The sequence below is a fragment of the Rattus norvegicus genome, chromosome X (genome assembly GCF_036323735.1).
Source record: "Rattus norvegicus strain BN/NHsdMcwi chromosome X, GRCr8, whole genome shotgun sequence".
In the NCBI taxonomy this organism is placed as follows: domain Eukaryota; kingdom Metazoa; phylum Chordata; class Mammalia; order Rodentia; family Muridae; genus Rattus; species Rattus norvegicus.
In genome coordinates, this window is record NC_086039.1 from 140262602 (window position 1) to 140278725 (window position 16124).

The 16124-nt window shown below is 42.6% G+C and overlaps 1 protein-coding gene across 13 annotated transcripts in view; it reads right to left on the reverse strand.

Annotated features, from left to right (window-relative positions):
• Arhgef6 (Rac/Cdc42 guanine nucleotide exchange factor 6) overlaps positions 1-16124 on the reverse strand; it is a 120079-nt gene that overhangs the window by 79868 nt on the left and 24087 nt on the right. Inside the window, exon 1 of one of the 13 annotated variants that reach the window (XM_039099909.2) lies at positions 311-366. The exons of the other annotated variants lie outside the window; for them this stretch is intronic. The gene's annotated coding sequence lies outside the window, so the exon portion shown is untranslated. Of the gene's footprint in view, positions 1-310; positions 367-16124 lie in introns of those variants that run through there. 13 annotated transcript variants of the gene reach the window in all.

Sequence of the window (16124 nt, forward strand, 5' to 3'; positions counted from 1 at the left end):
GGGAAAATGTACAAGACAAGATGCAAACCTCTGCATACCTTCTGGAAAAACTAGAGCAGCAGCTGAGCTGCCTAATGGCATGTGGCAGCCATCAGTGACTCAGAACAAAACAGCACTGGGATATGAAAGGCAAGCTGAGAAGGTAGCACCCACCAGGAAATTTAAAGCGCATGCTCAGACCCAGTCTCCTGACCTGAACTCCTGACTCTTCAGCCAGTTACACAAAGCCTGTGTGCAGGGGTTCCTGTTACTGCCCAACACCTCCCCAAGGGCCTCAGAAGCCTACAAATACAGAGGCTTTCTGCTTTACCTCTTATTAATTCTCCTTGCCGGTGGCACTGTCACAAGTGCCTGTCTCTCCTCCCCTTCCTCCCTGCTGCTGCCCAACTGCTTAGGATCCCAATGCCACATTGCAGAACTGCTGTCCCAACCTGCCTTTTGCTCGAAGCCTCACTTCCTGTTTTCTGCTGATTGATCTTGCCCTTCTCATCTGTGAACTGCAAGAATCTGACTCTCCATCTGCCTGAGCTTGTGAGTTCTTCCTGGCTTTGGGTGACCTTCCTAGATATGCTGCCAGGCCTTTGGCCAGGTATGGTGGGTCACATCTGTAGTCTTTGCAATTGGGAGGCTGAGGCAGGAGGATTGCCAAAATGTAGGATAGCCTGGCCTACAGAGTGGGTTCCAGGTCAGCCTAGGCTAGAGTGAGACCTGAGTAAAAATAACATCCTCATGACCTTTTTTTTTTTTTTTTTTTGCAATCTGATAGGGAACTGTTCCTACAGAAAGTGCCAATTACCTACTGATATATTCTCTACCTTTCTCTGTCATCACTATCAGTCTCTGTCTCTCTCTATCTCTCTCCTGTGTGTGTGTGTGTGTGCGTGTGTGTGTGTGTGTGTGTGTGTGTGTGTGTGTGTGTGTGTGTGAGAGAGAGAGAGAGAGAGAGAGAGAGAGAGAGAGAGAGAGAGAGAGCGCATGGGAGGACAAATTTGAGAAAGAATCAGTTCACCCCTACCATTCCACATGCATCCCTGGACATTAACTCTGGTTGTCAAGGACTTGGCTGCAAGTACCTCTAATCACCGAGCCATTTCACCAGCACCACTGTTCTCAATGTAATATAAAATGTTGGTTTTAAAATATATCCCATGCATTAAGATATGTTGTGGCTTCTTACGGTCTCTGACATGTATATTGAGACTAGTATGAAACACAGGCACAATCAAAAGTAGGCGCTCAATACTGTAGGTATTAACCAGTCATGGTGACTCACACTAGCAATCCTATCACTCGGCAATTCGATTCAGGAGGATCACCAAAAATTCAAGACCTGCTTAGTCTAGATAGCAAGTCTAACTACCTGAATTTGAGTCCCAGAATTCACATGTGGAAGTAAAAGGTTAGCTCCTTAAGTTGTCCTCTGGCCTCTATAATCATATTTAATGGAGTGGACATGGGAACACACATACAGAGAGGGGGGAGTGAGAGAGAGAGAGTGAAGGCAAGCAAATAAATAAGAAGCACAAGTAGGCTTTTAGTAAAAGGGTACCATTAATATTTCTGAAGTGCTGAATGGGACTACATTCCAAATGTTTAAAAAGCACATTTCCAGAAATGAACTGAGAGGAGTTCTATTTTAGTTTGCCAAAGCCAAGGTGAACACAATACAATAGATGGTGGTGAGAGCATCGTGAACCCCAGAAGATGACATAATCAATCTCCAGAACTGACACAGTGGGACAGAGTTCATGACATCTATGCCAAAATGGTCACCAGGCAATCTCCATGTTTCCTTTGTGTTAAATGTGTTCCTTTGACAATTTCACACACACACACACACACACACACACACACACACACACACACACACACAAATGCATTTTCATCCCTCTCTAACAGTCCTCCCATACCCCTATTATCCACCCCATGTCTCTTCCCTTTATTTATGTTTTCTTTTGCTTTGTAACCCCCTGAGTCTAACTAGGGCTATCTGTGAAGTTGGTTTGTGTTTAATCCTAAAATTCCCAGTGGGATTGTACTTATATGTATGTCTATGGATATATGTGTTAGATATGGAAGAGGTGGGCAGACTCTACAATAATAAGAAAAATGCAATGCTAAAACAGACATGAGAATAAAACCTGGGATGAAAATCTCCCCCCGTGTTTTACTTGTGTGGTTGTTCCTTACCCAGCTTGATGGCTTACATATGGTAACAGAGGTATCTGGGTATTTGAGTTTTAGAGCACATGAGTTGATCATAAAATAAAACATGTATCAACAAGAGTCACTGCTGAAAAGAGGAAGTTGCCTGGACTGTACCCAGTTCCCTTTTGAGAAAACCCAAATATACTTGAGATTATCCACAGATGCTCAACTTCTCATAGCTAGTCTGTTCTACAGAGCAGCAGGAATGATACAGGAAGGCATTACACATGGCCTTATAGACTAGTAGAGAAACAATGCACAACGACTACTGTTTTAGAGCATTTGGGGGACCAGATACACCTACAGATAGACTTCACTATACCATAAATTCCTAAGCTCTAATCTAATTTTTTTGAGACAGCATTCCATGTAGCACAGGCTAGCTTTAAACATACTTTGCAATCAAGGATGACCTTGAAATTTTGAGCCTCCTGCTTCTACCTCTTAGGTTCTGGGATTAGAGGTGTGTAGCACCAAGCCCCTTACACATGTTCCTGAGGATTAAACCGAGAGTTTTGTGCACGTTGAATAAGTACTCAACCAGTGAGCTATATCCTCAGCTTCTCCAAAGTGAGTATTGAAAGCTCTACTCTAGATCTTTCTTCTGTGAACTTGACCTGGGTCCCCTTCAGAGAAGGAAATATCACTTGGAGAGAGCCATGGAGACCATAATGCAAAGGAGAAATGTGAGATTGAATTTACAGATGAGGATGTCCAGAAAGACCAAGTGTACTCACTGATGGCCAACTGGAAAAACATGGAGGAGAATCCATTAAGGTTGAGTGAGATAAAAACAAGGAGAAATGAGGTACCATACAGGGGACTCAAGTAGGAAGAACACATCTTTTGTTGTTTGTTTGTTCTTGTTTTTTGAGACAGCTACATAGCTCTGGCTTCCTGGAGCACACTGTGTACAGCTATTCCCTTGTCTCCGCCTCTGGAGTGTTAGCATTACAGGATTGAGCTACCACACCCAGCCCTAATGTCTCAAAATGGAGAACTAATCTGTCTTTCCATCTGCAAACCCTGGAACTTGTGGGAAGGTAAAGTATATAATTATCCAAAATGCTTTTCAAAGTCAAATCATGACAGAGTTTTAATATCATCAATTCAGTGTCCACTATATGATCAAGATTCCGATTAGCTGAAGTTTCTTTATTCCTATTTTGGTCTAGAAATAAACCATGTGTGGTTCATTTAGATCTATGAAGGTCAGAAAAACAGCAGTACTACTACCCTCCATTCATTTCATGGCAATATTGGTAGAGAACCCGAAGGTACCAGCAATTGGATGGATAGGGCTCAAGTTCATAAACAACCGAAACTCAACTCTGGATAATCAACAGAGAAGACAGTCATTAAACCTCATTAGGGATTCTTTTCTGAACAGTAGTCATATATAGCCAGGCAAAGTCCTCTCCAGCATCAGCAGATGACATGAGACAACACATATAGTTTTGACAAGTTTTTCCATTCTGGAAATATGCAGTGACATCAAACCCATTTTCCACCCTCTAAATGGCACTTATGTATTCTGAGATCTTGGGGATCTACCAGGGTAAATTATGCAAAAGTTATTATTTTTATGACTTTACAAATATATCCTTCTGGAGTCACTCTCCATTTCAACATATAAGACAAGAAAACAAAGTAGAAATCACTCCTCAACTTCCTGGTCCATTTTCTCTTATCTTCCCCTTTTGGACAAGATCTCATGGAGCTCGGTCTAGACCTCAAACTCCAGAGCACTGGGCTTAAAGACATGGGCCACCACAGCAATCTCTACATGGTGCTGGGGAAAGAACCCAGGGTTTCATGCATGCTAGCCAGGCACTCTACTCACTGAGCACCTCCATTTCATCCCTCACTAATCATATAATTATGCTCAGGATTTGTTAGGCCCCTGCTATCTGCCTGGCATGATGCTTAGAGAATAAATATGTATGGCAATGATTTGGGTGTTTATGTCACAAAATTTACAGTGAAACTTAATCTTTGAGGTGGTACTATTTGGAAGTGGTAACACTGGGAAATTATTAGGTCCAAGCATTGATACCTTCTAAATGATATTAGTCATCTTTTTAAATACATAAAAATGGGGCTGTGGCTCAGGAATTAGGAGTACTAGCTGCTTATCCCAGAGGACCAGAGTTAAATTCACAGCATCCACATAACAGCTCATAATTGTTCTCAACTCCAGATCCAGGGACTAGGACACCTTCTTCGAACTTGTGCTGGTATCAGGCAAACATGTGGTGCAAGGACATACATGCAGGCAAAAACTCACACACATAATACAAAATCAATTTTCACATGAATGAATAGAAGGAACCCAAACAACTGTTTTTCCCTTTCTACCATATGAGGACACTGTGATCCTGTGTTTACCAGCTACTGGACTTTCCAACTTCCAGGGTCATGAAGAACACAATACATTTCTGTTCTCAAAAGGTTATGATATTTTGACATCATCATAGACTAAGATTAAACTTTTTCATTTTATGTGTTTCTTCTAGCAAGCTTGCATTATGGGAACGATTGCTCATTTCCTTAAATGAGTAAACTAAGACTCAGAGTAGTTGTCACAGACCAAGAAAGTGATGGACCAATACAAGTATACACAAGTAAGGAACTGTTGGTAGAATGTCTGCCTAGCTTGCAAGAAGCCCTGGATTGGCCTCCTAGCACTCAGTAAATCAAGGGTGTTGAAGCATCACTGTAATCTCAACAGTGAGGTGGCGAAGCAGGAGGATCTGAAGGCCATAGCAAGCTTGAGGCCAGCCTGAGCTATATGAAGCCTTCCATCAAATAAAAACACTTACAAGTGGGTGCTCTGAGAGGCATTGTGGCCTTGCGCATGTGCATGGTGTTTCCATGAGACATCATAGGACAACACAGAAAAGTCATCTGTGGGTTTGCACAGGAAGAAATTCCTTGCTACTTCAGTCCAAGTAGCATCTGTCGCATCTGCAGTTTGCTAGAGTCCCCAAAATGACTAATTCTACTAATGTGGCAATGAGAAACTCCCCCATACTAGAGGCCCTCCCAAGAGGCCCTGCCTAATTCCTGGGCTGTCTTTCCATTTCCCAACACAACTCATTTGCCAGAGTCAGGAGGGGGAGTTCACATTCTGTAAGGCACTAGTCAGATGGGGGTTGTGGTTACAAAGAGGAGCTAAAGCACCTCCTGGCTGCCTCATTATCGTGCCTTACACACCTGAGTTAAGCAGTCACAGCTGCCAGCCACATCCTAGTTAAGAAAGGAATCCACTCCCCATTATACTTTGGAACCAGCAACTCCTTAATGCCACTGTGCCTTTAGTAGTACCTAGTCAACTCCCATTTCAGGTTAGAAGTTCAGGTTTACATTGATCACAATTGGCTCCATCACTCTTTTATTTTTAAATCTAATCAAGTGAAATGCAAGTGGTCCCATGGAACCACAAGGATATGCAGCTTCTCTTTCCAGCCTGTTTAAAGAAAAGATGCCAAATATTTAAGGACATTCCAGTGCTCCCTGTTCATCTCGCTCTTATGAAAAAAAAAATCTTAAATTAACTGAGCTCATCTTGAATCACGTTCTCTAATTCTCACAGCTGAACACACTGCCTCTGCTAACCCCTGAACTTTGAAGGAAATGTCATTACACGGTACAGCTGAGGAAGCCAATCTGAGCTGCTTAGTCATATCTCACTGGTGCCGTTGCTTCTGGCTCTATAACCTGTGAGGCTTCCACCAAGCTCCTGCTAAAAGCACTCACAAAATCTGTAACAAATAATGCTCTTAGGTCTGAAATTGGACTCATTACCCACTAGCATTCCACTTACTACAATACACTGATGGTATTTGTACCCGTGCTTGTTTGTCTACTGATGGGGAGCAAACTTAAAAGAGCAAACCCTGAATTCACTGGACTTTGATTCCCTCCATTTCTCTGCATTTCAGCAATTTAGGAAACGGGGTCTGACTTGTGCCTGTAGTCACAGCAACATGAGATGTTTTGAGAAGAGCATGGGGGTCCAGAGACCTAGATTCTAATACTAACATTGTAAACAGTTTTGAGGATCTTAGGAAAGCAACATTTTTCTCCCAGGGCTTTTATAACCAGAAAGACTTTGACCAATGCAGGCTAAGGAGAAGTCTGGTGATCCATTTTCTGAATCGGGAATCTCCAAGGCAACATCTTAGCAAGATCTCTGAGGTCTCAAATCTGGTTCAGTTCTTAAAGCTATAGAAAATGGACACACAGTAGCCAACTTCACCAAAGGCCTAACTCATCTAACTGCGTAAACTCAAATGTCAAATTCTTAATGTTTGCTAAAACATACTGCTAAGTGGATATCAGGATTTCACTTTCTTAAACTATGCACAGTGAACTGAATCCGGTGAAGCAGGCTGTAATCCTGAGTACTGTGAGTCTCTGGTGGGAAAAACACTAGTTCAAGGACTGTTTGGGCTATAGAATTACTTCAAGGCCAGCCTAAGCAACTTAACAAGACACTGCCGCAAAACAGAAAGTGAAAAGGGTTGGGGATGTAGTTTAATGGTGGACTGCTTGCCTAGAAAGTGTGTTAAATATAGAGAGCAAGAGTGTCAATGGTGCTGTGATTTCATAAGTTAATTATTTTTCCAGAATGTCACTTTAAATGACCTATACAAATTCAAATTCTATCTCTATCATCCTGCCACTAAACATGTGGATGGTGATTGTGACTACAGGCACTTTATTGAACCACACGTATTCTCCCGTCTCTGTGGATTGCTCTGTATTCTCCCGTCTCTGTGGATTGCTCTGTAGTCACTTTATATGACTAACACAGGCTCCTAGATGTCTTGAACCTCACAGACTCCTGAGCTGGGACCCTCAGCCTCCTAGGAAAGAACTAAAGTCTAAGCTTCATCCCCCACCATTCACATTCTCCATTCACCAAATCGACTTCCCAAGGGTCAGTGCGCCACAGCCCAGGATGTTACTCTTCTGTGTTACACCTTTAGGGAAAATTCCAGAGCAAACATTTATTTTCAACTGAGGGTTCGGTGTTCGGGAAAGAGAAAAGCAAAGAGATGATAGAAGCATCTGGAGTGGGAAGGCAGCCATTGGATTTTAAAATGACATTGCAATAGAGACTAAGCAGCAGAAAGAACGGCCTTGTAGGACAGAGGGAACTGAAATGCTCTTGTAGCTCCCCGATCACCTCACTCCTGTGTCACTGCAGCCTTTTCAGAATCACATTGGCTGCCAGTTTTCAGGAGGGAAGGGGGTGATGGCCTCAGTCACTGGGGTGTCTTTATGTCAGACCCTGGGTTGGCCTCCCCAGCCCCCACCACCACCAGTTTAAGAAGAGGGACTGACTTCTAAGTGTTCTAAATCGGAATGAAGAACACATTTTTCCTGGAGGCCTGGCATTGCACCTGCTACATAGTCTCTGTGTGTTTTTATAGTTTAGCCACATAAAGTATGAAACAAGCTTTTGTGGGCCAGCCAGAAAACATAATCACCATGTAAAGCTTTATTTCTATGGGGAAATGTTTGTGTTAGCAACAACCACTCACAAGTGAATATTTGGAAAATCGTCTATTTTTGTATTTTAAGAACACATTCCATTTAACCATATATTCCTGCTTATATTTTACATTTCATCCATTCACTCTGCATGGAGAACACTGAGGGCATATGTAGCTCAGAGGACAACCTGTACGAGTCAGTTCTTTCCTACCACCTTGTGGGGACTGAACACAGGATATCAGGCTTTGAACCCAGTGGTTCTATCCACTGAGCCATCTTATCCTCCTCTATAACACATCTCAACTCTTCACTGTTACTAGTCATGCACCCCCAAATCAACTTCTAACACCCACAAGGCTTTCCCCCTCTTTTCTAGGATGGACAAGCAGCCTAGCCATTTTAGAGCTTGATGGTTTGAGGACCATGGTAAGTACATGAAGACTGAGAATCTCTCCAGTAGTGTCAGTATTAACGTTGTATCAATCTGGACAGTTGAGGTGGACAGTTTGAAGCCTCTGCTTTCACAGGGGCCTCTGATAACTTGGCTGGAGCCTTAAAATACAGGGAAAGTAATCATTCCCCTACACATTCTTGGTACAGGACATATGGCTAGTAATGAGGTCTGTCCAAAGCAGAGAGACAAAATTCATGAATACAGCTGCAGCTGCAGGTTACTGTAACATCAGTTCCTCTGTTAGTTTCCATGAAGTCCTCCAAGGACCGACCTTCATGTTTCTCCTGAAAGAAGCTCTGGAGTATGTGATGCTGTACAGCAGGGCCCTCAGTGGTCTACCAGCTCATCATGATCTACATCTCTCTTTTTTCCCTTGGAGTGCAGAGATTACTAACGGGTTTCCAATTGGATGGTGGAGTCTTTGAAATCCAAATTGACCTACTGCTCTGCCAACATGTGGGAAATCTATGATGAATAACAGTCCCTCATTGGTTGACTGACACCATGCTCTATCAGTGAGACTTACATGAAGACAGACTACTTCTACAATGTGAGTCATGTAACACCAGTGTAATCTTTTCATTCTACCTTCCATGTCCAGAAGTGTTCCTGCTACACAGTAGGATCTCAATAGATATTTGAATACATACCTAATGTTCCAATGTTCTCATCAATAGATAATTAATCATGACCAAAGAAAAGGCATTGCTAAAAGTACAATAAATACAGGAAGAGCTAGGGTTGTAGCTCAGTGTTACAAGTTTCCCAACATGTGCAAGGCCAAGGTTCAACCTCTAACAGCACAAAACAAAACTCAGAAAAATACCACGTAAGAAACAACAAAAAGAAAATCAATCACTGTTCAGCCTTGCAGTAGACAAGAAAAAATAAGAAATTAGTCCCTGTGACTAGGTGACCAGAGGCACTTCAAACTCTATTGCTGTGTATCTTTTGAATTATGTACCAAATATGGCCCCAGCCCATTAAATCCCATCATAAACACCATGATCTAAGTATTCTAGAGAACAGAAGCATGAAGGATTTGTAGGCTTTCATTGCCTCACTGAAATGGACTATATTTTACTTATTGTAATATATAGCAGCAAAATGGCAAAGAATACAAGCTGTACCCATTTGTTCATACACATGTTCTAAAAACAGCTTCAATTCATGTACAGAGGATATGGTCAAATAACTCCTCAGAAAAAGGAAGAGGTAACTTTCAATTTGAAAGACTCTAATCTACACACCCGAAGTTCTTCCAACAGTAGCTTATCTGAGTGGGAAGTATGTTTCATCATCAAAATTAACTATTGTTTTCTTTCTTTTATAAACAAGGTTTCATGTAGCCCAGGCTGGCCTGGACCTCACTATGTTAGATCTGACCCTTGAAATTCTGACCGTCCTTCCTTCATCTCCCCAGTGCTGGGATTATAGGTATGCATTGCCATGCTGGTTTATACAGTTCTGGGAACAAACTCTAGGGTTTCCTGGATGCTAGGAAATCACTCTACCAACTAAGCTACATCCCCACCAGCTTTTTATTTAGAGATCGAATTTAGCAATTCTTCTTGCACTTCATGTTTCCTTCATGGTGTAACTTTCTTTAAAAACTCATTTCCACAGAAAGCAATAATTAATGGGCATTAATTAATTCAGTTTATTAGCTGGTTAATCAATCAATTTTATAACATTTCATTCAAAACACCATTTTTACCTTGGAAGCAATCCAAGCACTGTGACTTGGGCATTCAGGACCTCAGGTATCAGAGACATTAGTTACAGGCTTGAATTAGCATCCATAGGTCAATGAATGGCAACCCAACAAAGACCCAACCTAAACTGCCTGCAGGATCACACTCATAAGCCAGGCATGGAAACTACAACTTGTAATCCCAGCACTCAGAAGAAAAGGGCAGGAAGATCACCACAGGGTGATCCATTTGATTGGGATACACAGTAACATGCATGACATCATGAGCTAGAGTGTGGCCCCGAGGGACTAAAATGATGGTCCAATGGCTAAAAGCACTTGATGCTCTTGCACTGGTCCTGGGGTCAGTTCCCAACACTCTCATGACAGTTTACAAAGTGTCCCCAACACCAGTTTGAAGTTATCCAACATGCTCTTTTGGTCTCCATGGGCATTGCACCCACATGGAGCATCTACATATATGCAGGCAAAACACTCATACACATAAAATAAAAAACTAAATATGTATTCATAACAACAAAGAAAACAAGAAAGCATGTTCAGCTTTCTCAGGGAGTAGCATGCATAACTATTCTCAAGATGACCCTACTAAACAAATCCAACCTTTCTTACTACCTCAGTCTATCAATGTGCACCCCATGGGCTCTTCTTTCTTCATCCTGCCTCTTTTGCATTTATTCTTCTCCTTTATAAAAGGCTACATAGCACCCGAACCCCAGATCTCCATCTTGGCTTATTCACAAGTTTTATTTCAAGCACTACTCTCCATTACCCAGTGAAATTCCCTACTTCTGAACTTGTCTTGCATTTGGCCTCTAGACTCTGGAACCACTACCTTGGATACCTAGCCATATGCAACAGAACAGCAAGAAATACAGTAGCTTATAACTTTCTTGTAAGATAATAAAGGGATGCTATATGAAATTTAGTAAATGGGATGGAGAGATAGTTTCATTAGTGAAGACCTGAGTTTAGCTCCTCAGCACTGACATAAAAACCAGAAGACTTCTATAATCACACAGCTAGACAGTAAGATATGGGTGATCCTTGGGCCTACTGGCTAGGCATTCTAGCAGAATTGATGGGCTCCAGGCACAGTTGGAGCTCATGTCTGAATAAAAAGGTAGAGGGCTGGAGAGATTGCTCCATGGTCAAGGCCACTTGCTGAAGCTTATAGATGCCTGTAACTCCAGCTCCAGGGACTCTGGTGCCTTCTCCCTGCCTCCTTGAGTACCTACATACACATGGCATAAATTCACAGATACATGTATATTAATTGTACAGCCTTCTCAGTCTGTGTATGTATATATGTGCAAATGTGTATATATGTATATGATGATTTCAGGCTGATCACTTGGTATTGAATAGTTATATAAACACTAATATTCTAAAAATTAGGGGGAGGATAATTGAGGAAAGCACCTAACATTGACTTCTGACCTTTTTATACACATGCATCTACACAAACAAGTACATACACATATACATACATAAAGATGAAAAACTTTAGAAAACAAAGAAGTCACCACCACTTACATTAAGTTCCTATTGGGGGGGGTACTTTTACTTTTTTTTGAAATAGTGTCCCATGAAGTTGAGACTGGTTTTGAACTCCTGATCCTCTTGCTTCTACCTCCAAAGTATTAGGGGGTTGGGGATTTGGCTCAGTGGCAGAGCACTTGCCTAGGAAGCACAAGGCCCTGGGTTCGGTCCCCAGCTCCGAAAAAAAAAAAAAAAGAACCAAAGTATATACATTCTGTGTATACATCACTAAGCTTTCCATTTTGCTGTCTTCCCTTGGAGGTAATCTTTTAAATTCCACATTGAGATGTACACCAATATATAACATTCCCAGGCACCAGCTGCCTTCAGAAAATGCAAACGGTTTAAGTTACCACCTCTCTTATAAATGTCAGAGAAGCTACATCTACAGAAATCTGCCAGCATAGATGCCTAAACAAGACCTAAACAAGGATGACATGAATAGACAGGCTAACATGAAACAGGGAAAATCTCATGAAGCGTGAACCCTAGATATAAAACTCCAGGCAACGTAGAATACCAAGAAAGGTAGAAATAGTCTTCCCTAGGGGAGAGTCCCCAAAGTGGTCAGCCCTGAAATTGCACACAAACACACACACACACACACACACACACACACACACACACACACACACACACAGAGAGAGAGAGAGAGAGAGAGAGAGAGAGAGAGAGAGACTGAGAAGGCTGTATTTATATTTAGGAGTGTGTGTGTGTGTGTGTGTGTGTGTGTGTGTGTGTGTAATACTACTTAAAGAAAAAGGATTCGAATTTCAAATTTGAGAGAGAACAAGGAAAGTGCATGGAAAGGGTTGGAAAGAGGAAAAGTAATGGGAAAATGTAATTTATTTTAAGCCCAAAACTAATAAATTCAAAGAAAATGTTTGTTTGCAGTATATTTCATAAAAAGTTAAATTAATTTTATACGTGTGAGTGTTCTGACTGCATGTACATCTGCATACCACATGCATGTGTTGTGCGCATAGAGGCCAGAAAATCATTGGATCCCCTTGGACTGGAGTTTTAGACAATTTGTGACCTGTCACATAAGTGCTCGAAATCAAACTTGTGTCCTCTGGAAAAATATCCAGTAGTCTCAACCACTGAGCCATCTCTTCAGGCTTCTCAAATGTTCATTTTGAGATGGGTTCTTGCTGGGCTGGAGAGATGGCTCAGTGGTTAAGAGCACTGACTACTCTTCCAGAGGTCCTGAGTTCAAATCCCAGCAACCACATGGTGGCTCACAACCATCTGTAATGGGATCCGATGCCCTCTTCTGGTGTGTCTGAAGACAGCTACAGTGTACATATAATAAATGAATAAATATTTTTAAAAAAAGAGATGGGTTCTTGCTGTATGCCTAAGATTGACCTGGAAACCATTATATAGCACAAGTTGGTCTCGAACTCGTGACCCTCTTACCTCAACTTCCTTACATGTTTAGATGTATGTGCTTCCATGTTTGGTTATAAATGTATTTTGTTAGCAAAATATATCATCTCTTTGATTTACATATATTTCCCTAAAATTATTGAGAGGATAATCTCACTTTTACTATAGATCTAGTTTTGAAGAACACACAAGTTATAAAAGAAAATATTTCTTCGTATTTAGGGCTGTTTTGCAGGCATAGTTCTTCATAAAAGATGTTAGGAACTTGACACCTTAAAGCTTCCTCTTAAAATAAAGTCAACACTTCCGCAGAGTAGAAAAATGTCTTGTTATTGTGTCTAGAGTGAGAGCAGTCCTTAATCATGGCTTTACTTGCCACTCTGAAAGCTGCTGCATTTTGTCTCACCTTGACTTAATTCTTTCTTTTCCCTCTTGTCCTATTCAATCCCTCAACTGACATGTCTGATCTCTCTAATAATATTCAAGTCCCTAAGAATGAATAAAGCTGGCATTTTACTCTATTTGTCTAAGTGGAACTTAATTAGAAAGGTAAATCTTCTGTCAGGAGCCAAACAGAAGTGATGTGTGACTATCTACTCTAGGGAGTCATCACCACACTCGAAAGGCCATCATCAGAGAGGCACATCTCTAACCTGGTCATGTCACTGAACACCTGTAACCTCAGTACTTTTGAGGGGAAGGCAGGAAAATCAGGAGAGTTCAATGTCATCTTCAGCTACACAATGATAGAAAAGTCGGAAGCCAGACTGAGCTACATGAAACTCTATTGTAAAATCAATAGGAAAAGATCCATTTTTTCTGACTCTCTGAATCAGGCTGTTTCTGACCAGGATGGGTAATCATGCTTTATAAAATGCTAGTAAGTAAGGGCCTTATGAACAACAATGCCAAGCAACCAGAGCTTCCAGGGACTAAGCCACTACCTAAAGACTATACATGGACTGACCCTGGACTCTGACCCCATAGGTAGCAATGAATATCCTAGTAAGAGCACCAGTGGAAGGGGAAGCCCTGGATCCTGCTAAGACTGAACCCCCAGTGAACTAGACTATGGGGGGAGGGCGGCAATGGGGGGAAGGTTGGGAGGGGAACACCCATAAGGAAGGGGAGGGGGGAGGGGGATGTTTGCCCGGATACCGGGAAAGGGAATAACACTCGAAATGTATATAAGAAATACTCAAGTTAATAATAATAAAAAAAAAAGCTACCACTCGGTGCCTTCACACTTTTCTCATTTGAAACTCAAAAAGCTCAATCCCTCAATCCATATGGTGGGAGGAAAGAACTGAGTCTTGAAAACTTTCAAGTCCTCTAACCTCCACATGTGTGCCATTAGCACATTTACACACACAGAGAGGAGGAGGGTAATAGTGAACAATAATTTTTTGAAGCACATCATGATCCTGCCAGGCATCATAATGGTATTGCTGGGGAGTCACAAGCAAGAGGATCCTAAGTTGGAGGCCAGCTATGGCTACCTGGTGAGACTCTTTCTGAAGGAGATAAACAGCTGGGGAGAAGCATGCTGCCTATAATCCTTGCACTTGGGAAGGAGAAGTAGGAAGATCACTCTAAGTCCAATGCTACCCTGGGCTAAATATAGAGTTCTAATCCAGCAAGGGCCACACAGTGTGACACTGTGCCTTGAGAAAACAAGCACAACAGAAAAGTTCAGGGTGCCTTTGTGACTTGTACTAATTCCGATGTCATCACCAATTGTGGTACACACCTTAGCTGTGTGGTCAACCCAGCGTCAGCTCTCACCCAGATCCTAAAGGAGTGCTGCAGGATGCATGCATGCAAGAAAGTTAGAATGAGCTCCAGTTGCAGATAGCTGGACAAGACTACATGGTTTGAATAAAGAGGCATATTGTACTAAGTTGCCCTGAGGAATAGTCTGGATCAGAGTCAACATTAAAACCAAATTAGTGCTGCCGCTGCAGAGAGCCCCTGGGCAGCACCCCACGAGCGAACTTGAGCCTCGGGACCACAGGTAAGACCAAATTTTCTGCTGCAAGAAAGCTGCCTGGTGAGCTTGGGACACACGGAAGCAGAATTTCTCTAGAACCGGGCACGTTCTGTGTTTACCGGAAGTCCCACACCCGCGGATCCCGGCCCGCAGCAGCTCTCTGCTCCCAGACCCGGTGAGAGAGAGACCCAACCGCCTGGTCAGGTGGGCACTCCTGAGGCTGCAGAGCGGAAGAGACCACCAACACTGCTCACCCCTGCCCACATCCCTGGCCCAAGAGGAAACTGTATAAGGCCTCTGGGCTCCCGTGGGGGAGGGCCCAGGAGCGGCAGGACCCCTGCCTGAGACACCACCGGAACCTGAAAGAAACAGACCGGATAAACAGTTCTCTGCACCCAAATCCCGTGGGAGGGAGAGCTAAACCTTCAGAGAGGCAGACAGGCCTGGGAAACCAGAAGAGACTGCTCCCTGCACACACATCTCGGACGCCAGAGGAAAAAGCCAAAGACCATCTGGAACCCTGGTGCACTGAAGCTCCCGGAAGGGGCGGCACAGGTCTTCCTGGTTGCTGCCGCTGCAGAGAGCCCCTGGACAGCACCCCAGAGCAAACCTGAGCCTCGGGACCACAGGTAAGACCAAATTTTCTGCTGCAAGAAAGCTGCCTGGTGAACTCAAGACACAGGCCCACAGGAACAGCTGAAGACCTGTAGAGAGGAAAAACTACACGCCCGAAAGCAGAACACTCTGTCCCCATAACTGACTGAAAGAGAGGAAAACAGGTATACAGCACTCCTGACACAGGCTTATAGGACAGTCTAGCCACTGTCAGAAATAGCAGAACAAAGTAACACTAGAGATAATCTGATGGCGAGAGGCAAGCGCAGGAACCCAAGCAACAGAAACCAAGACTACATGCCATCATCGGAGCCCAATTCTCCCACCAAAACAAACATGGAATATCCAAACACACCAGAAAAGCAAGATCTAGTTTCAAAATCATATTTGATCATGATGCTGGAGGACTTCAGGAAAGACCTGAACACACTTAGGGAAGCACAGGAAAACATTAATAAACAAGTAAAAGCCTACAGAGAGGAATCGCAAAAATCCCTGAAAGAATTCCAGGAAAACACAATCAAACAGTTGAAGGAATTAAAAATGGAAATAGAAGCAATCAAGAAAGAACACATGGAAACAACCCTGGATATAGAAAACCAAAAGAAGAGACAAGGAGCTGTAGATACAAGCTTCACCAACAGAATACAAGAGATGGAAGAGAGAATCTCAGGAGCAGAAGATTCCATAGAAATCATTGACTC